At 35.3% G+C, this 23726-nt stretch overlaps 1 protein-coding gene and 1 long non-coding RNA gene across 6 annotated transcripts in view; one reads left to right on the forward strand and one right to left on the reverse strand.

Moving 5' to 3' along the window:
• Positions 1 to 15270, forward strand: part of LOC110126136 (uncharacterized) — a 120178-nt gene extending 104908 nt beyond the window's left edge. The window contains exons 2-3 of the long non-coding RNA XR_011490984.1: positions 4999 to 5192; positions 14916 to 15270. This is a non-coding gene — a long non-coding RNA (uncharacterized lncRNA). The remainder of the gene's footprint in view (positions 1 to 4998; positions 5193 to 14915) is intronic.
• The window catches only part of GALNT13 (polypeptide N-acetylgalactosaminyltransferase 13), a 600481-nt gene that overhangs the window by 17780 nt on the left and 558975 nt on the right, over positions 1 to 23726 (reverse strand). The gene's annotated exons all lie outside the window — the stretch shown is intronic.

Genomic DNA, 23726 nt, shown 5'->3' on the forward strand with positions numbered 1-23726 from the left:
CTAAAAGAACAAATGAAATACTCATGAGAGAAGTATTTGTATCTTTCCCAAATATGATTAGTATTTTTACTATAGTTACAAACATTTAATTAAATATGTGAGTCTGGTAGTAGACATTTCTAGAGGTTATTTCTAGAGAAATATCTTTTGCCCCCTACAGGATTATTTCAATGCAAAGGATAATTTTCCTCTTTGAAGCTGCTTTATTTTAGTTGTATGCAGATGGTAATGTAAATGGAAACACCAAAACATCCATATTCACCATGAATTTTGCATAATGAGCATAATCACAGCCTGAGGAACAATTCTCCTCGGGTCTCTCATGATAGTTTGGAAATTTTATTGAAAGTTCTAGAAAGAAATCTGCAAAACACTCTTTGTTCCTTGATTCTAATTTTGATTCATTTTGGTCAGTTAATAGATATGTAATTTACGATTAAGAAATAAATCTGTAGAATACTATCTGACCCTGTATGATAAATTATCTTTCTTTGGACTTTGCAATTGAGAAAATAATTAACTGATGCATGTACTAGCCACTGCAATTGCTGGCAAACACTGCAAGTTAGAAACAGCAAGGAATGATTCTCCCTTAGAGGTTTCAGAAAGAATATGCCCTTTCTGGCACCTTGATTTCAGATTTCCAGCCTCGAACACTGTGAATCAATGAATTTTTGTTGTTTAAGCCATCTAGTTTGTGATAGTTTGCTATAGCAGTTTGAGGAAACTGATACAGTTCCTTTTCTTCTTAATGCTGGTGGAACTCTTTAAAAGTAATAGGATTAGTTTTCCAAATTGTCATTGCAAATTTTGGGTAGGAAAGTTAGACTTTAGGTTTCAAATCTATTGTATCTTGATGTCTAGGCTTAAAATTCTAATATCCAGTTATACTTTCAAAAAGCATGAGAGCATTTTCATAATCATTTTTCTACTTAAATATTATCTTTGTAAAGTGGTTCTGTACTGTGACTAGATGATTTTCTTGCTTTTATGTATACTTTATTGAGGTTAGATTGATTTCTGTCTTTGAATTGATACACTCAAATGAGTTTAGAAATAACTTCCAACATATAAAAGATGATAGCAAAGTCCATTCTCAATTCCTTTTAATCTTAATATTTTTCCAGAAAAGGTAAACTTTTTCATTATATCACACATGCATGCAGTTTGTTCTGGATTGTTCTTTGGAAAGTGTGATCAAAGACATTTTATGATTCTTCAAATATCTAAAATTATAACAACATTTAAACATTTTTTTAAGGATTGTGTAAAAATTGCCTAGAATAGTCTGCAGTAAATTAGTTTTAGTTCACACAGTGGAAAGAATGTCTGTATATATATATATTTTTTAAAATTATATCTTGCCTAAAACCCTAATGTTGTATATACTTCTTTCAAACTACTCATTTCTTTATCCCTTTGAAAGACTGCAAATAGCATAAGCAGCCTTTCACAAAACATTGGGGAGCAGTCCAAGTTGCAAACCAAGGACACTGTATTCTGTTACTGGGACCTGGACCACTTCTTCAGCAAGAGGTTTGGGGACTAAACACCCTCTGCTGGCTCTGTCTTGACATAGGGTTTCTTTACGTTAATCCTTAGATAAACATTTGGCCAAAAAATATGTGTTTATCAAAAGGCTCACATGTGTATTTGATTTAGATTTATTAAATATACTTGTGATTTCCCTAGATTTAGTTTTGAATTTATAAAATACTTTTCCTGATGAGTTCCTCAGGACAACATTTACTATAAAAGTTCACAGTTTAAAGAGACTCTGTCACACTGTGCTAACTGTTTCACTTTCTATATGAAGAAACTGAGGTCCAACAAAGAGCTTCCCTGGTAGCTCGGCTGGTAAAGAATCCGTCTGCAGTGCAGGAGATCATCGATTCCTGGGTCGGGAAGATCCCCTGGAGAAGGCATAAGGCTGCCCACTCCAGTATTCTTGGACTTCCCTTGTGGCTCAGTCAGTAAAGAATCTGCCTGCAATGCAGGAGGCCTAAGTTTGACCCCTTGGTTGGGAAGATCCCCTGGAGGAGGGCATGGCAACTGACTCCAGTGTTCTTGCTTGGAGAATCCCCATGGACAGAGGAGCCTGGCGGGCTGCAGTCCATGGAGTCACAAAGAGTTGAACACAACTGAGTGACTGAACACACACACACACACACACATACACGAAGTCAATAAAGTTACAGGCTTTGCACAATTTGCCAAAGCTTCTTAGTGGCACAGGTCTCTCTGGATCCTATAGCAATAAGTAGGCTTATCGCTGCTACTCTTTTCACTTGACTATACTGCCCTTTACATACCAATTTTAGAGCTTTGGGGCCTCTGGGAACCTATTTAGGTATTTGAAATACAATTTGAGGAATCTGTTAACAGCCATCCAGAAGGGCAAATTATAAGAAAGTAAATATAGTTTTTTCCCCCTCCTCATTCTGTAAAAATGTAGCCCGGGAAATAACAAAAGAAAATTATTTAGCGATAAAAATTCGACATTTAGCAGTGTGTGTGTGTTTAAGATTTTTTGATGTAATCCATTTTAAAGTCCTTATTGAATTTGCTACATTATTGGTTCTGTTGTTTTATGGTGTTTTTTTTGTTGTTTTTTGGCTGTGAGGCATGTGGGATCTTAGCTTCCCAGCCAGGAGCGAGTCACACCCCCTGCAGTGTGAGGCAGAGCACTGGACTGCCTGGGAAGTCCCCCTAGCAGTGTGGTTTATTTTTTAACATGTTCTCTCTTGATGAATGTCACATCTTCCTGATACTAGCATGGAGAATGCATAGGTGGAATTGAATTTATCAATGGAGATGCCAAGCAAAGAGACTTTTGCTTTCAGGTGAAAGATTTTTTCTTTCAGATTCTGTTTCAGTTCTTTTATAGCCTGTTAGCTCAGTGATTTGTGTAGAGGAGGCTAAGGAGATGTAGGTAGCTTCTAGCTGTGTACTCTTATCTTACATGCCTACATGGTATCTGTGGTCTTTTACAGTTTTAATGCTCTAAAAGACTGTTGTTAAAAACATGAGGTGGGTGTGTTATTTCAGGTTCAGTATTACCGGCCTCTCCCCAGTATCACTTCTGAAGGCTTAACTCTTTCCTCTTTGAGTTCAATATAACTGTATATAACAATTTGGTAGTTGCTTATTTGTGCTCAGCAAGTCACCTCATTCTTCCATTCCTGACCTGATATGTGCTGATTGTATTATTAGGCTATCCAATTCCACTTTTCCAGGAAAAAACTACCCCCTTAAAATCTTAGTACGTTCTTTACTTTCTTAATGTAGCGGGACAGCCTAACACCATGAGCTTTGGAAAATGACCAAGACCTGAGTTTGACCTTCATTCCTATTCTTCATGAAAATTAGACATACCAAGGGAACATTTCATGCAAAGATGGACACAATAAAGGACAGAGACGGTATGAACTGAACTGAGGCAGATGATATTAAGAAGAGGTGGTAAGAATACACAGAAGAACTATACAAAAAATATCTTAATGACCCAGATAACCACAATGTGTGGTCACTCATCTAGAGCTAGACATCCAGGAATGCAAAGTCAAGCGGGCCTTAGCATTACTACAGACAAAGCTAGTGGAGGTGAGGGAATTCCAGCTGAGCTATTTCAAACCCTAAAAGATGATGCTATTAAAGTGTTGCACTCAATGTACCAGCAAATTTGGAAGACTCAGCAGTGGCCACAGGACGAGAAAAGGTCAGTTTTCATTCCAGTGCAAAGAAGGGCAATGCCAAAGAATGTTCAAACTACTGGACAATTGTACTCATTTCACATGCCAGAAAAATAATGCTAAAAATCCTTCAAGCTACACATCAACAGTATGTGAACCAAAAACTTCCAGATTTATAAGATGGATTTAGAAAAGGTAGCGGAACCAGAGATCAAATTGCCAACATCCGTTGGATCATAGAAAAAGCAAGAGAATTCCAGAAAAATACCTACATCTGTTTCACTGACCACTCTGTTGACTTTGTGTGGATCACAACAAACTGTGAAAAATTCTTAAAGAGATGGGAATACCAGACCACCTTAGCTGCCTCCTGAGAAACCTGTAGCTGGTCAAAAAGCAACAGTTAGAAGTGGACATAGAACAATAGACTGGTTCCAAATTGAGAAAGGAGTACATCAAGGCTGTATATTGTCAACTGGCTTATCTAACTTACATGCAGTGTACCTCATGCAAAATCTTAGCTTCCTTATCTGGAAAAAGGGATAAAACAGGGATATTCCTTGGGCTTTTTCAGAGGTTGAGTGAAGTGATTTATCTAAACTCTAAATATAGCACTAACCCCAAGTGATATCTCAGTATTAGTTATTATCTGTGCAAAATCCAGGCATATTATCTACCTTTGATTACATTTGTCTTATCTTTATTTTTTAAACCTTGCTTTCCCAATAGTAATACTAGAGATATATTTTGAATACCCGTGGAAACAATTCTAAGTGAAGAGTATGTGTCCAGTAATTACTTGCTGAATAAATGAAAGCAATTTGTCTTTAGAGTTCTCTAGTCCACTCTGTGGAAAACAGAGCAAGAGATTAAAGTAATATAATAAGCAGAATGCACTAATACAATAAGAAAATGTGACTGATGTTTCTGTTTTCTTTCTACTTCATTGTTTCCTGGTGTTAAAGTTTATGTATGTTTAATTGTTTAATACTTTACTCTGCCTTGAAGGGTTTTAAAGGACAGCTACAATCCGGATTCTATGCTCAAATATTATCCAAATATTTACTCATATTCTATTATTGTAATATCGAGTATAAATTGTAAATTTAAGCCTAAGAGTAATCCTTCCAAAAGACACCTCAATAGATAATACTTGAAGTGCAGATACTGTTTTCTATGTGACTATGGTAGATTCTTGTCCCATGGTGTACAGGCCCTGTATTAACACCCTTTCCTTAAATGTCACTGAGACTGTGATTATGATAGGGAAGTCACTTCATAATTACATAAGACTTTGTCTTTGCAGCCTGTCAAAGATGAGATCTCAGACCTCTAACTTCAAGGAACTGAAATCTGCCAGTTATCAGGAATCTTGGTAGAGGAACTGGAGCCTCCAGTAAGATCACTGCTCTGGTCAACACCTTCAGTTCAGTCCTATGAGACCCTCAGCAGAGAACCCAGGCATGCTGCACCTGAATTTCTATCCTGTGGCACTGTGAGGTAATACTTTTGTGTTGTTGTAATCCACTTAATTTGTAGTAATTTGTTACACAACAATAGAATACAAGGAGAGTGACCATCAGGGTAAAGGAGATACATGAAAAAAGTAAATTACTACCACCATGAGGAACACTTTTCTCCTGTGCTATGTCTGTATTATTTATTCATTCAGTAATTCATCCATCTATTTATTCAACTAATACTTTGGAGAATGTTAAAGGTTTCAGGCTTTACCCGAATCATACAGGCCTTTCATGAAACTTTGAATTTGATATACAGACATACAGGTGAGAGCCCAGATTTCTTTAAGAGCTTCCTCCACTGTTCCTACCTACTTGAACTCTGTTCTTCATGTTCTCAATGTATTTTCTGTAACAAATCAGCTGTCTCTTGATGATACTCTTTCCGGTGTTCTCCCCCATTGAATTATTCCTTAATTTTTTTTTCCCTGAAGAACTAGCTTTCATGTATATAAATTGCAAAGTAAGTAAAGTGAATTCTTGGATGGGATATTCTTCAGTTATGGGCAGTTTAATAGATGCTTTGCTCTATGAGGGCTTCCCTGATAGCTCAGATGGTAAAAGAATCCACCCGCAATGCAGGAGACCCCAGTTTGATTCCTGGGTTGGAAAGATCCCCTGGAGAAGGGAAACGCTACCCAATCCAGTATTCTGGCCTAGAGAATTCCATGGACTGTTTAGTCCATGGGTTTGCAAAGAATCAGACACAACTGAGCGACTTTCACTTCACTTTGCTTATATGACTGTATCACTAGTTGGAATGGTGGAGCATCAAGATAGCTAGTCTTTGAGGCTCTTACTCATTTATGCCTGTGAATGTAATAAACATAGCAATAATATGTCATTCACATCACACAAACACACACACACACACAGCTTATATATTCATTTTAGTATTTGTTTTATTGGCCCCAAATTAATGATAAGGGATTTTATGATACCATCTATGAATACATTTTTACTGATATTTTATATAATTTCAAGGCCTTTTCACATACAGTGTGTTATTTAGATACTTCCTATAACTCTGGTGTGTGGCATATAATTAGAGAAAAATTATTGAGTGTATTAAAATGTCTCAAAAGTCAAATTATAATGTCCTTAAGATAGCACAAAGATAATTTTATTGTGTATCTGTTATAACTGCTTCTTACCCGCACAGGTAAAACTAACTTTAGTTTAAATTAGACATAATTAAAAAAAAAAAAAACCTCCATATTATTACCAGAACATTTGCACTGAATCAAATAATACTGAATTTTTCTAGGTGGTTTTAAGCTTAAAAAAATCCTATTTATGACAGTTCATCATTGCTACCAACTAAGATCAGTTTGGCTAAACTAAGATGTAGTTTGGCTTCCTCCAGAAGTTGATGTTGAACAAGGATTCAAGTGCAAGTAATTTACTATGTAGCTGATCCCAAGAAATATCAGTTGGAATGCAGGGAAGGCAAAGCAGCCAATAAAGGGTACATTACAAATTATTTACACTATAGGTAGCTGGAACTTAATCCTGTTGGGAAATTCTGGCAACCAGATAACACAAGCCTCAGATTCAGTTCCCTGTAACAGTGAAGAAGCTGAGATAATTATACCACCTGCCCTCTGCTTTTGCCTGAGGTGTACTTCCAGGGAGTAGAGCTGATTAATTCCCCAGGTGTGACAAGGTGGGCAGAGCAGCCTCTGGCAGAGAAAACTATCAGGCAGGGGGACAGATTCTGGCCTTTTGAATGTCAACCTAGAAGCAGGTGGAAGGAGAGAAAGCAGACATTTCAGGATAACCTGCCATGTATGTGGCAAGATAGCCGTTATTTTAAATATTAGTATATTAAGAGAGATACGGGCTTCTACTTGGCGCACTTGTAAAGAATCTGCCTTCCAGTGCAGAAAACGCAGCCTCGATCCCTGGTCAGGAAGATCCCGTGGAGTAGGAAATGGCAACCCACTCCAGTACTCTTGCCTGGAAAATTCCAGGAGCTTGGTGGGCTATAGTCCATGGGATAGCAGAGTCTGACACGACTGAGCGACTAAGCATAAAGACACATAAATGTGATATAGCACATATTATAAATTATGTTTCTTTAATAACTTTTCAAAGTTAGTATTATAATTTCACTTTTTCAAATAAGGAATATGAGGTTTGAAAAGGTTAGGTAAATTCCACGTCATTCAGTTTGCAAGTGGGAGAACGTATCTTTGAACTGTGGTCTATCAGACCTCATATATCCCATGTTCTTTCCACATAATTAACATTTTGCTTCTGGGATATTTTGAAAATTAAACTCCAAACTTTATTCAGCTTTCACAGGGTTTTCATTAAAGTTCCCATATGATCCTATGCTCATTTTTTCAGGCCAATCCAGGATACCACATTATATGTTGTCATCATATCTCCTTAGCCAGCTCTGATGGCTGCTGAGACTTTAACTTATTTGATGACTGACAGTTATGAGGAGCACTAGTTAGGTATTTTGTGGAGTGCACCTCAGTTTGGGTTTGTCTAATGTTCACCTGATGCTTTTGAACTGTGGTGTTGGAGAAGACTCCTGAGAGTCCCTTGGACTGCAAGGAGATCCAACAAGTCCATCCTAAAGGAGATCAGTCCTAGGTGTTCATTGGAAGGACTGATGCTGAAGCTGAAACTCCAGTACTTTGGCCACCTCATGCAAAGAGTTGACTCATTGGAAACGACCCTGATGCTGAGAAGGATTGGGGGCAGGAGGAGAAGGGGACAAGAGAGGATGAGATGGCTGGATGACATCGCTGATGCAATGGACATGAGTTTGAGTAAACTCCGGGAGTTGGTGATGGACAGGGAGGCCTGGTGTGCTGCGGTTCATGAGGTCACAAAGAGTCTGATACGACTGAGTAACTGAACTGAATGTTCACCTCATGATTAGATTGGGGTTATAGGATTTTGGGGGAAGATCACAAAAGTGAAATGCCATTCTCCTCAGATCTTATCAAGGGTTCTTGGTATTAACATGACTTACAGCATAGAACCTTGATTACTAACCCAAGGTAGCATTTGGCAGTTTTCTCCACTGGAAAGTCAGCACCAAGCCCTTCCATATTCTACTCTTTAAAAGCAAGTCATTAAGCACAACACACACACAACTGGGGAGGAGAGATAAATCCCATATTCTGGAGCAGGGATTGTCAATATAAACTACTTGGAACTCTTTATTGATCTTAGAGATCAATATTAACATGTCTCTAAAAACCTCAGTCTAAAACCAGGGCCATGTCTTTAAATTAGATTTATATGTAATGCATTAAGATTCTCATAGTAAAAAAAAAAAAATACCCAGCTTATGGGCTCCTTGTTTCACTCACTGAAAGAACAGAAGATCTCTGTAGTGGCAAATTGTAATGTGATAATTTCCACCACTTAGAAATGGCACTTGGTCTCATCAGCTCTTAAGATGTGAATTGAACATTGGTCCTTGCAACCTCCAGATACCACTTTGATCCTTCTTTGGTGTTAACAGCCAGGCAATGCACCTCTGAATTGGCAGGTTTCTGTGTTTTTAGAGGAAGCAGGGGGAAGTGCCTCTCAAACAATTTCTGCATATCTCAGCCAGATAAACACATTTTACTTCTCTTAAATCATAATTTTAAAAAATACCTCAAAATCTATGTAGAAAGTTAGCAACTAGAGAGAGAGAGTAGAAATATATCTGGTAGGTTTTCATTAGAAGACTAGGATTCTTTACTAGAAATTGGAATAGACTCTAGGTTGTTTCCATGGTAACCTACCAAAGCCTTTTTTCCTTTAATGAAAAGGTATCATTTCTCTGCATACCACATGTAGCTTCCTGCTCAGTATTGGATCAAGTCCTTTTACAACAGAATAAAATAAACGAACTGACAAAAAGTTCTACAGTGTGGCCCTGCTTGTGGTGAAATTATTCTCGGTACTAAATAATGAGAAAAAAAAGCCCTTTTCATTTTGGCCACATTCACCATGCCATTTTTAATAACAAAGGTGCATGTGCAAGTATTTCATGATGTTGTATTAGAAACAGGTTACAGGCTATCCTTTGGCAACCTTTGCAGTCTGAAAGATTATTGCTCTTTTTGTCCCCTCAAGTCAAAATTTCCTTGCTTGACATTTACATTCTCTTACGACCTTAGCTCTACTACTTATAAAGCTTAATTTTCCACTCTGCCTTGTCCAGGCCTTCGACTCCATTAAGGCCAGTATCCTTGCGGTCCTGGCACACACTCCATTCTCTGTGTTCCCTGACAGCTTTGTGAAGCCTTTTTAGACTCACCCCTGTCCTTATCAGATTTTTTTTCTCTGAATGCCTTCTGTATAACAGTACAAGTCTTCTTTGTTTCAAGAATCATGTTTTTGTATTCCCATTTGTATTGAGAATTGGGATTCTGTGCCTATATACTTATTTATATTTAATCTCATTGAAAAGTGGAAGTAGATTTAAACAGAATTTTACATACAGGTATACACACACATATATTAATATATATAGAGAGATAAGGGACAACAGTCCACCTACATAAAAATATAAATATAATTAAAAAATACGGATATTGCATTTTTTCTAAAGAAGTTTAAAGTCCAGCTTTAATGAAAGTTTATTTCCTGCTCAAGCTCCATCCTGCATGCATGCATGCTAAATTGCTTCATCATGTCTGACTCCGTGAGACCCTATAGACTGTAGCCTACCAGTCTCCTCTGTCCTTGGAATTCTCCAGGCAAGAATACTGGAGTGGGTTGCCATGTTCTCCTCCTGGGGATATTCTCAACCCAATGATCAAACCCAAGTCTCAAATCTCCTGCATTGGCAGGCAGTTTCTTTACCACTAGCACCACCTGGGAACAGTCATGAAGAGCTTAAATAATACTAATAACTAAACCAACTTGTATTGGTGATATATACTTCATTTTAGTGTAGGATGCAGTTAATCCTAGAAAAATAAAGAAAAAAAATTATTCCATGCAAAGTAGAACTATTGGTATACTTCCATAGATGTAAAAACAATAGTTTCTAAAGAGATTAGATTGTTAACTAGGAGAAATACCTAACAAAAATTAGAAATATTTATTCTTCATAATTTATACAGAAAATTGATGACAATTCCATGATATTTCAAATGTAATTGCTTTTTATTTGAAACAAAGAATATATATTGGGACCATTATATTATTGAGGCCAATAATTGGTGCCATTAAAATGTGGAAGATATTTTGTTGCTATCTTGTCACTATTGTTATATCTACATTTCTAACAAGGCAAAATATATATGGGATATATAGTTAATCATGGACAAATGAAATATTTAAAACATTTTCTTTTCAGCACTATAAGTTTATAAGCTTACATTTGATTAGCCTCTTTGAGTTGTATACAATAAAATCTTTTATATGATGACTTCTCTTAAAATTCATTAATATTAAGCAAAAAATGCCTCAAATATTGGTGAGTATTAAGCAAAGAATGCCTTAAAAATCTTGGTGCTATTATACTTGATAATATATTACTGGATATTTTATTTGACTTGCACATTTGTCAACTTTTTTCCCTTTTCCTAAACTTTCTCTTCCTTGCATTGATTAGTCAGATATTTGAACATAAATTTCTCATCCAGTTTTATGTTACCTAAGCTTACTTGTGTTATCTTTTCTTTTCCCAAAAAACAAGTTTTCATATTTGAAAGAAAAAAAAAATAACCCTGGGAGTACCCTTACCCATTACTTTGTTCCAATACTGTAAGATTTTATTAACTAGGATATAATTGGGAAATACAGTAAGATAAAGAATATCTTAGGTATAAGAAAGCAAATAATCTTGAGTATAGGTTCTTCTGGTGAATATGAAACTGGAAACTCCAGCCATTATTTACCTCACTTAGAAACTAATAAAGTGTCCTTTTCTACTAGAGTAAACCAAGATAAAATTATTTTATCTACTACAAATTGCTTCAAATTGTAAGTTAAAATAATTACTTTTATCTTCAGTAAAATTTAGGTATGTACACTCTTTGAGGGAGAAGAGGGGCTCATTCAAAGGACCTTAATATTCTGCATATATAGTAGATTCATGCATTTAATCCATTACATTTTTTAATAAATAAGCTAAAATTTTGGCAGGAAAATGACTTGAACAAGGAAGTTCAGGTTAATGATTAAGACAGGGGTGTTAAATCAAGAATTAGGCATAAGACAGGATAAAAAACATTTGAAGACAAAATAGAGAAAGGGATGAGGTTCAGAAGATTAGAAAAAAGTACAGAGGAGAAAGGTTCTGCTGGAACTAAATTGTTTAACGGAGACAAACCTATCTTGTGAAGTTAGCAGAAAGTCTGTAGTCCATCTCGAAGTAACAGGAGCTTCAGAAGAAATGCATAGTGGACTGAGGGAGCAGGCTGATACTTCTAGTAGCAAAATATTTTTCTTTCAGTAGGTTTTCAACCAACAGTATACCCTTGTCAGGAAGAAAAGTTCTATTGGTGGTGTGCAGTAAGAGAAATATATATGCATGTGTGTATGTGTATGTGTGTATTTTGTAAGACTATAGAAGTATTAAACTTTTTACTTTATGAAAATGTGTAATAGTTCACTTTTTAAAGGACGCTTTTCAAAATATTCTGTAAATGTCATTAATAAAATAGATACAAATTTGTGTGAATTCTCCCAAATATCTTAAAGCATTTTAATATTTAAATTTTTATAGAAATTTAATTTTAAACACCTTAAAGCATGAGCTGATATACACTTTAATTGATTAATACATTATTTCTTTGTCCTCCTGTGTGCACAGACATACTTTGACACCCATTGTCATTTCCTTACATGCCTTCCTAAAGACCGTTGTCTCCTCCAAGTTTAATCCAATATCTCTCCAGAATCAGGGTAGACATTTTTATCGTCTCAACACCAGAAATAATTGAACCTTTTGGATGCTGATTTGTTTTTACATTATTGACCCAATGACTCATATAACCAGTGTTGTACTTACAGCTAGAAGGCTTGGAGCCAAAGTTGTTGCTTATTTAAAGGAATGAAGGACTCAGGTATTAATTTTAAACACATTACAGTAAGACAGTAAAAGTGCTTTCTACATTGACTTGCATTGCCAGTTTTTAGATAGCTTTTAAAAAAGTGTCATATGTGATAGATGTTATGAACTGTCATTAAGTAGAAATACATAAAATTAGATTGTACAGCACTTAGAAGGAAAGCTTTATCTAAGAAATAGATAATATTAGTGCTCATTTTTCTGAGAATATTAAGAAAAAAACCTCACAATCTTTAAGTAACTCCTACCAGGGAAAGAAAAGGATTGAACACGACAGATCTGACATTTATTTATATGTCAAGAAACACTCTGGATAGGCAAAACTAAGTAAAATAAGATTATAAGTTTAAGTTCCTCCAAATTTTAATCAACTCCAAACTTAATAGATGTTTCTTTAATATTAATACAAAAATAAATATAATTTTTTTAATTAATAAAATTTTACTTTTTGATTGCTCAGTTCTTGAATTAAGATTTGAAAAAAAAACCAGTTTTAAGAATTTATTAACTATTAATTTATTAACTATTAATGGAAAAGGATATAATTCAATATTTATTCACTTTTTTATTTTTGAAAGACTTTATTACTGTAGAGCTATTGACAATTTTATTTATTACTATAATTGCACTAAAATAGAACAGATACAAATTCAAGTTAAAATGGAATATCCAAAACCAAATTTTGTATAATTAAAATATTCTAAAAGTGTAATTTAGAACCATTCTTTGCACCTACCACTTGATTTCTTGAAGAGCAATATAGAGTAATATATGTTTATAACTTTGAGGAAGGTTTCTTATCTTAAATCTCTTCTCTGAAGGAATGGATTGCTTAAGAACACTGAGCTTGAGAGTTCTTGAAGTTTTGTTTGTGAGGACCTACGTTATTTTCCTGTGGCTGCTGAAACAAATTACCACAAACTTGATGACTTAAAACAACGGTGATTTATTCCCTCACAGTTCTGGAGGTCAGGCATTTGAAATCAGTTTCACTAAGTTGTGATTATGGTACCAGCAAGGCAGTGCTTCCTCTGGAGGCGCTAGGGGAGCATCTGTACTTGGCCTCTCGTAGTTTCTGTCAACAGCCTAGCTTTTCTTTGCTCGTGGCTATATCACTCTTATCTCTGCTTCTTTAGTCACATTTCCTTCTCCTCATCTGTGTGTCAAATTCCCCTCTGCTTTCCTCTCATACAGATACATGTGGTTGCACTGAGTGCCAACCACATAATTGAGACAATCTCCCTATATCATGATGCTTAACTTAATCACATCTGCAGGGTCCTTTCTGCCATATGACATTCACAGGTTCCAAGGCTTAGGATGTGGATACCTTTGGAAGTCATTTTTCAGCCTACTACAGCCTCAGATCTAGGCATTTTCGTAAGAGCAGTTTCATCTGCCAGGAGGACTTTCCTTTATGTGGTTCTCCCAAATTTTGAAGTTATTTCTAAGTTAATAGCAGGTCTTTGAGTAACTTTAAAATTTTGTATGAATTTGTTTACCCATTCATTCTTTCAGTAAGCACTTGTTACTATAGAAGGATTAAGAAAAGGAAATTAATACTTGCTTCAAGAAGAATTTACCATTTGCTTTTGCAGATAAGAACAAACATACATAATTGAATGAAAATATAGGAGTTAAAAGTAAGAGAAACATTGAGATATATGATATATGAATAATTAAAATTGAGAAAAAGTTTAAAATATTGTGAGTTCAGAAAAGGGAAATACCAGTGTGTATTGAAAATCAGAAAAAAATAAATTACTACATGGAGGATGGTGAAGTGGAACTCGATGAATGATATAAACTATGAAATTATGTAAACTAGAATTTATGTAGTTAGAGAAAATGGAGAAAGGTGATGTCAGGTGGGTAAAAGAAAAGGCAAAGATATGATTTTTAAAAATGGATAATGGTAACAATTTTTTAAATGTCTGTTCTGGCTATACTCAATAGAGATGATAAAGTTGTTGAGAGTCTGTATGGGTGAGCAACAGGAGATAAAAATTTCAAAGATAAGAAGGGATCAGACTATAGAGCTTTGACTGGTAAAGAATGTTAATTTTATCTTGTAATAATGGGATATTAAAGGTTTTTGTTTCTCCAATTAGTAATGATATTTTTAAAGGAGTCTCATGTCATTAGCAAATGAGATGGAGTAAATATGAGAAAAAGCTGGAGCTTTGCTAAAACTATTGTGATAATTCAAATATGAGGCAATAAAGGCCCAGATTTGGAAAGTAGAATTATTAATAAAAGCATAGGTAAGAAGGACAAGTAGAATTCATAAGGCTTAGTGCTTAGTTTGAGAAGAGCAGGATATGAAAAGAGAGAAAAGAAGAAAATGTAAAAGACAGATGAATACAAAGACTGAAGAAAAAGGGCTTTGGATGAAAGGTGAGTTAATCATAGACATACTGAGTTCAAAGTTACAGTTGGTCATTTAAGAAGAAATGTGCATTAGTCAGTTTTAAGCAGTGGCTGTAAGCTCAGGAATTGGTATGACTTTGGAGCTTCCATAAAGGTAAATCTAAGATTAATTTCCTAGGAAAATAGAATGAAAAGAATCAAGAATAACCAGAATAGCACAGAAATAGTGATCTCACTGACTTGTATATGTATCCCAAAGGTGGTTGGTTTTTTTTTTTTTTTTGATACCAGACTGTTCCCATGATAGCAGGCCCTGCTGAGACTGATTGGAAGGAGACTAACTCTTGTATTGATGGACTTGATGAACAGTATAGATACTGCATGACCCGCTGAAAAACGAGGTCAGTGTGAGATGTTTGTATATATTTTCTCCTACTAACATCATATACTAACCTCATCTAGAGTATCTGTTACAGACTGGCACAACCACCTTTGTTGAATGAGTGATTGAGCCAATTTGCCATTCCATCCTCCGTATAGTATATTTTAGTCCCCTGATAGGAGACTGAGCCTTCCAAACACAAGTTCTTCCAGCCAAGCATTAATGAGGTTGAAAGGCTCTTGGAATAATCCCTGTTTCCACAGAAATTATAACAACTCTGCTTTCTTCTGGCTCACATGTGTCCAACTCATTTAAACATTTTAATGGCCATTGTGGGATTTTACTTTGTGAAATCCCTGGTGAGTTTTAATTCTAGTATTCAGGTTACTAAAAGGGGACCAAATTATTATAGAAATGGCTTATAAGTAATTATAAGATGTAAACTTTACTTATAAAAATCTGATATTTAAAGTGAATACATATCTCTTGAATGACTATATCCATTACAATCCATGAGTACATGAGAAAGCATTACTAAAATAATGAAGTTTTTCTAGGATAGGGTCTGTAATAAGGAGAGAATGTATTTGTTTACTATCAAAATTTGTAATGCACCTGTCATAACATTGGATTCTTCTTAAGTATAAATAACAGCATTTTAGAGGAAGAGGAGACATTTGTTTGAAAGTATGGATAATACCTAATCTCTTTATCTTGGCAGACAAGGTGGTTTTAATAAATGGCTAGCATGAGCTTCTCTAGACTTGCTACCTTGAAACATGACTCTGAATCAAGTACTGCAATAAATTACACACTGTTTCCATGTGCTTTCTAGCTTTCTCCAAATGAGTGTCTCCAGGGAGAAAGAGAAACATTATTAATACATTTGCTAAAATGTGAGTGTTTTTCCATCACTTTATGTTCTTTATCTTTAAAAGAAATAAGTACAGTGTTTACAAAGGCTGCTTTTCTCCCTATCTTTGATTAAAGATGTATTTTCAAAAATTTTATATTGATATTTTAACAAAGTAAAATGGCTATTTTATAAATATTATATTAATCTACTTTGACCCACTTATAAATTTTACTTAAAATTGTCACTAAAAATTAGTGTCAGTCTTTGAGTAGATCTAGTATATATCCAGTGAGGCTAAGACCTATTTACTATTGGCTCCTGTAAGATGATCTTAAATGTCATGTAAAAGCACCCCGTTAGAAAAGCATGGTATTTTGACATTAAAAAGAGAAAACATAAAGGTAAATATTGATTGGGATAAACTATTTAAAAGTCTGTATATGAAAACACAATGTGAACAAACTGTCAAATCAGCAATATATGTTTAATGTGTATAACAGAAGATAATAAACTGCTTTTATAAGTAGTGAAAAGAACAAAGAGCCTTCTCAAACTCCAATGAAAACACAAGCAAAGGCATGGTTATAAAATTCATAAAGTACTAACACTAACTTGAAAAATGCTTACATGCCTTGGTTATGTTAGATATATGAGTTAAACTAAGATAGAATGTTTCTCCCATACTAAATTGGCAATGATGAAAAACAAGAAAAATACAACACCCAGTTAGAGTTGGCCACTGTGGTCAGAGTGCTGGAAGAGTGCTGGGAATCAGTGCAGATGCAGTGAATATAAAACTGGTGTGGAGTCAGACAGATTTTGGTTCAACATGGCTTTACTACCTCAATCACATTTTTAATCTCAAGGTTTCCATTAAACTCGTGAGGAGTTTAATAATTAGAATAACACTAGGTACTTCATAGATTATTGTAAAAATCAAAAAGAATAATTAATACATGTTAAATATCTATCACAGTGCCTCTTTCTATTTTAGTTGTTTGTCCTATTAAATTGGTGAAATGTTAAAGAGGACAATTTGTCACTATATATTAAAAGCCTTATAATGATGTATAACTTTTGATCTAGCAAATTTCTAGACATTTCTAAAGAAGTAAATATGGATGGAAGCTCACCAGGTTTTAGCTACAAGAGTACCGATGAGCCTGGACTATAACAGGGAAAAGTTATAAATAACATTGTGCCTTAAACAGTAAAGGTTTGATTAAAGCTAAATTATAGTTTATCTATTAAAATATGCACTGTTTAGTTTAAGAAGTTGTTAGCCAACAGGTAGCATAAAAGAAGCTAAATTATTTGGCTTTTAAACAGTAACTATATCTTAAGCTTATGTGTGGAGCCATATTTGGCCAATAGGGCAATTAGAACAGTGCAGAGACATAAGAATACACAGAGCATGCAGGGAATAAAGACATATCAAACATGGCTAGAGCACAAGGACCTATTAGAACATCAAGGGACACTGCTGAAAAGCCATATGGGGATGAAATTAGGAGGTGCCTTGAATGTCATAACTAGGGAATTTTTACTTTATGTTTGGACAGTGAAGAGTTGCTGGAGCGTTTAGTCTGATTGAATTCTAACGTAACATGTATGGGATGTATTTATGGAATTCCTATGATACATGGAAATAACGAGTTGTTCTTTTTTTAACCACACAGGTGAAAGAAGATGTAGGCCAGGACAAAGACAGAGATCCTGGTTTTAAAAGGATTTACAGGTAGGAGTCAAAGTGTATTATTTTCATAGAAATAGGGGCTTTGGGGACCTATGAAATTTCATGAGTGTCTATGTCAGATTTTGATTTTGTTGGTTTTGTGAAAGGGAAGAAAATGAGCACAGTTTGGAAAGTTGTGATTTTGAAAGAATTCAGTTATTAATTAGCAACAGATTCCAGAGCTCAGGAGAGAGGCTGAAGATGAAGATATAAATCTGAGTCATCAGTAACACGAAACTACTTCTAGGAATCCACGTCATCTTTTCAAAAGCATAAAGAAGGTAATCCCCTAACTTCTAGTAACACATTTTCTACCAATAAATTGTAAGTTCTTCCTTTCACTTGTAAAGTGTTATATTCAAGTTTTAATCATGTTCTTATTTATTTTCATTCTTTTTAAAGTAATCATCATTTTAATATGGTTTGCTAATGTAAAGAATGCATTTCAAGATCAGGTAGGAGTTAATAGAGTATCAAATTTTGTTATTAGAGCTAGAAGACTTGAATTACTAAAGTTTTAAAGAGAGCACTTCAAGATGATCAAGTGTTGATTTTAATAATAATTCTTCACTTGCTACCCTGTTTCACAGTATTCCTAATACAAAAACACCGATGCACTCTTTCATCTATTTACTTCACTAATTTTTATTAGGTGCCTACAATATCCCAAGCACTGTACCCAGTGCTTGGAATGACGAAAGAAAGAGTATGCTGGATACTTCCAAGAACCACTGAAAAGTAAGTTTCTTCATGATATCTCCAAAATTTAACAAAAAAACAAACTACCAAAACATCCATGCAAGGAGAAATCGTGAAAGGTATAACTGTCCTGAGATATAAACTGCCTTATTTTAGAAAAGTAAATGAGCAAAAAACAAAACAAAAAAAAACCTAAAAAAAAGAAAAAACATTTGTTTTGACTTTATTGTAAAAAGCAGGAGAAAAACATTTGAATATTTTTAGGGGTTGGGGCTACTTTTAAATATTCAAAGCTAAATAACCATAAAAATAAATGCTGTTTCCATGGTAACACAAAAGAATAGCAATAAAAACAGGGAGGTAGCTCTGAGAATAGAATCCTGAGATCTGTTCTTTTTAAAAGTCAGTCAAAATTTTAAATCATGCTAGTATTAATACTGCTAGAAATATTGAATTCCATAATAAAAGATACCAGAATAGCATTTGTGTTATGCTTTAATATTTTTCATAATATTTATTTGTTAGAATAACAGGAGAGGCAGTTCTTTTTATTGACCTTAACAATACCATAAAATGTCTTGTGCTTTTAACTTACCTCTGGCATTAGGCACTGAATAAATATTTTTTACTTTTAGAAGTAAAAACTGAGATAATGGAGAACACAAATGGAAATAATAAAGAGAATAATTAATATCAGTGGGGCAAAATGTGCTATCTAGTGTATGCTATGCTAGTTATTTGTTTTATAAAGTTTACTAATCTTTAGAGAAAAAAATGGAGGGAAAATTTTTATGCATTTTATAAATAAATACTGAAGCTCAAAAATATTCAGTAACTTACAAGGTATGCAATTTATCAGATCAGAATAGTGTTATAAAATGATGTTCTTTTATTTCAGCAGTCCAATTTCTCCATTTTTATTTGTTTAATTATGACAGTTATATATATATGTATATATACACACAGGAAAATGTGGGGTAAAAAGAAAAATTTCCTATTCCAGCTTAATCCTCTCTCCAGTGGTAATTTATATTCCAAATATATATCTATATATTTCTAATAAGTTGCATATCATTCACATATAGCTATGACAGACACTATTAATACATAGAGAAAAATGTTCAAAGACATTTTCCACAAACGAGGTCATTCAGATTCAAAGTAAGTTGTACTCTGTGTTATTTTTACCTCTTTTCAGTTTTTGAAGACAATACATTTAGGCCTCTCAGTCATTTTGGTGGCTAAGTAGTAATCTCTATACTCTGGATGCACTATGATTTATTTAAACATTCTCCTCTTGGTAAATATTTGTTTCCATTATTTGTGTTACAACAAAATGGGCTTAGGTAAGCATTCTCATATTTGTAGACATGAATATGTGTTCACATAGATGAAAAATATTAGTTTTAAAGTTTATCTTGTCATTAACTAGATAATGTAGAGACATTAGAAAATGTGTAGTTATGGGTATTTTTTACTTTTTATTTGTCCCCTTTGTTTATGAATCCCTGAGATTAGTATCTTTTCATAGTTTTGGTTACTATGACAATAACAACATTTTTGGCAATGTATATATAGTAAGTGAATAAGTAAATAAAGTTGCTCAGTCGTGTCCGACTCTTTGCGACCCCATGGACTGTAACCCACTGTAGGCTCCTCCATCCATGGAATTTTCCAAGCAAGAGTACTGGAGTGGATTGCCATTTCCTTCTCCAGGGGATCTTTCTGACCCAGGGACTGAACCCAGGTCTCCCACATTGCAGGCAGACGCTTTACCGTCTGAGCTCATATAGTACTAGGGTATAAATCCATTATTCTGACCATGAATTCTTTCATCTATTTACTTGACTAGAATTTATTAAGTGCAATAAGTGCCTCCCATATCCTAAGTACCAGGTACTGGGTATGAAGAGTGGAGCAAGATATGGGCCCTGCCAATAGGAAGTCTGTAGTAGAGTGGCATAGTTGACTTCTGGACATATGAAGACATTTAAATATTAAGTGTTTTGTGTCATTTAGACAAATTTAAGCATATAACTGGTTATCCTTTTGAACAGTAACCATAGCAACAGTTAGAACTGGACATGGAACAGCAGACTGGTTCCAAATAGGAAAAGGAGTACGTCAAGGCTGTATATTGTCACCCTGCTTATTTAACTTATATGCAGAGTACATCATGAGAAATGCTGGGCTGGAGGAAGCATAAGCTGGAATCAAGACTGCCGGGAGAAATATCAATAACCTCAGATATGCAGATGACACCACCCTTATGGCAGAAAGTGAAGAAGAACTAAAGAGCCTCTTGATGAAAGTGAAAGAGGAGAGTGAAAAAGTTGGCTTAAAGCTCAACATTCAGAAAACTAAGGTCATGGCATCCGGTCCCATCACTTCATGGCAAATAGATGGGGAAACAGTGGAAACAGTGGCTGACTTTATTTTTTGGGGCTCCAAAATCACTGCAGATGTTGACTGCAGCCATGAAATTAAAAGACGCTTACTCCTCGGAAGGAAAGTGATGACCAACCTAGACAGCATATTAAAAAGCAGAGACATTACTTTGCCAACAAAGGTCTGTCTAGTCAAGACTATGGTTTTTCCAGTGGTCATGTATGGATGTGAGAGTTGGACTATAAAGAAATCTGAGCACCGAGGAATTGATGCTTTTGAACTGTGGTGTTGGAGAAGACTCTTGAGAGTCTCTTGGACTGCAAAGAGATTCAACCAATCCTTCCTAAAGGAGATCAGTCCTGGGTGTTCATTGGAAGGACTGATGCTGAAGCTGAAACTCCAATACTTTGGCCACCTGATGTAAAGAGCTGACTCATTTGAAAAGACCCCTGATGCTGGGAAAGATTGGAGGCAGGAGGAGAAGGGGACAACAGAGGATGAGATGGTTGCATTGCATCACTGAGCCAATGGACATTTGTTTGGGTAAACTCTGAGAGTTGGTGATGAACAGGGAGGGCTGGTGTCCTGCAGTCCATGGGGTTGCAAAGAGTCAGACATGACTGAGCGACTGAACTGAACTGAACTGATGGCATCTTAATGAATCCATGAAGATAATTCACCTGAAAGGTCTTCCTCCCTCATTTTCATCTATATTTGAATCAGAGTGATATAATAAATAATGTTTTATTTTAGAATTCTGCATGTCATCATGGTGCAAATGATGAGTAGCTTTTTTCATAAGCTGTTGAAACTCATTATGGAAGACACCTCTAAATGTCTACTCAATACTATGGTAAATAAACTATGAGGAGAACCTATGTGTGAGTGTGAGATGATGTCTTTAGTGTATTTGTGCTATGAGGTGTCAAAATTATACATTTGTGGCCAAAGAGTCATTCATAGAGGTGTGTTGAGCCTCTAGGAAGGCATCTACTTTGCATAATAGAAGGACAGGCATGGCTGTTTCAACTCTTCTCTATTCCCGCTTCTTCCTGCTTTTAATGTAGACATGACATCTGGAGTTTTAGCAGCCCTCTTGTGATCAGCTGATGCTAAAACTTAACTATAAGAATGGGAAGATAGAAAGTATCTGGTTTCTTTGTGGAATTATTGAGGACCTGACTAAATTATCAACAACTGACTACTTTTAGATTTCATACTATGTGAAAAAAGTAAACCCCTGTGTATTTAGTCCTGTGATCGCTTTTGCCACTTGGGGCTGAATTCATCGTGACCTTGGTGGTAGAAACCTCTGACACTCACCATGAATCAGTATAATAAGCTGGACAATTTTTGAATGCTCTGATGTTGTTTCCATCATCGTCTTTCATATAGTCATTTCCACATGCTGTAATTTAGAAAGTTTGACTCATATACTTTCTTGTTTAAACTGTGAGATACTAATTAGGATTTTAATAATTAAGTTGTCTTTGTTTAGTTGTAGGGAGAAGCATCGTTTTAGTGTTTTCCATTGAATTATACAAAAGTCTGATTTGAAGTATGGTGCCAAAACTCAACAGGCCCATTTCATTTCTGGCTTTTTTGCTATGGATCCTTTTTTTTTCCTTTAAATCTTATAGTTGAGTTACGTGTTGTGTTAGTTTCAGGTATACAGTGATTTACTTATATTTATTCTTTTTCAGATTCTTCTCCCATATAGGTTATTGCAGAATATTGAGTAGAGTACCCTGTGCTATATAGTAGATCTCTGTTGATTGTTTTATGTATAGTAGTGTGTTTATGTTAATCCCAAACTCCTAATTTATCCCTCCACCCCACATTTTCCCTTTGGTAACTAGAAGTTTGTTATGATTCTGTTTCTGTATTGTAAATAAATTTATTTGTATCATTTTTTATATTCCATATATAAGCAATAGTATATGATATTGTCCTTCTAGTATATGTATATGTCCTTCTCTGACTTACTTCATTTATGATAATCTCTAGGTCCATCCACATTGCTGGACATGACATTACTTCATTCTCTTTTATGGCTTCATTGTATATGTGTACAACATCTTTATCCATTCCTCTGTTGATGGATATCCTGGTTGCTTCCGTGTTTTGGCTACTGTAAATAGTGCTGCAGTGAACACTGGGGTGCATGCATCTCTTGAGTAAGATTTTCTCCAGATACATTCCCAGGAGTGGGATTGCTGGATCATGTAAATGGGTACAGTCACTATGGAGAACAATATGGGGGTTTCTTAACTGAAATAGAACTATTTTTAGTTTTTAAAGAAACCCCCATATTGTTCGCCATAGTGGTTGTACCCATTTTCATTCCTACCAACAGTGTAGGAGGGTTCCCTTTTCTCCACATCTTCTCCAGCATTTAGTGATTATAGACTTTGATGATGGGTGTTTCACCAGTCGCCCAGTATGAGGTTAAACCTCATTGTAGTTCTGATTTGCATTTCTCTCAATTTGTGATGTTGATCATCTTCCAAAACAATGTTGAATAAAAGTGGACGTCCTTGTCTTGTTCCTGATCTTAGGGGAAATGCTTTCAGTTTTTCACAGTTGAGAGTGATGGTAGCTCTGGGTTTGTATATATGGCCTTTACTGTGCTGAGGAAGCGTCCTCCTATGATGACTTTCTGGGGAGTTTTCATCATAAATTCATATTGATTTCTGTCAAAACCTCTTTCTGTATCTATTGAGATGGTCATTTAGTTTTTTCCTTCAGCCTGTTGCTGTGGTATATCATACTGATTGATTGGCAGATATTGAGGAATGCTTGCACCTGCTTCTGGGTTTCCTGACAGCACTGGGAGCCAGAACACCCCCAGGGCAGCAGGGGCAGTCATTGGCGACCGCTTGTGGGTGGCCTAGTGGCAGTGGTTGCATGTGCCCGTCACTGGAGCTCACGTAGGTGGTGTCTCGTTACCTAAGAGTGTGCACAGGGAAAGAAGCCCGCGTGGCGGCCCCGCCCATCTCCTCCTGTATTTCCCGAACATTGGCACCTTGCCTCTCTGGCATC

Source organism: Odocoileus virginianus, chromosome 13 (assembly GCF_023699985.2).
Source record: "Odocoileus virginianus isolate 20LAN1187 ecotype Illinois chromosome 13, Ovbor_1.2, whole genome shotgun sequence".
NCBI lineage: Eukaryota > Metazoa > Chordata > Mammalia > Artiodactyla > Cervidae > Odocoileus > Odocoileus virginianus.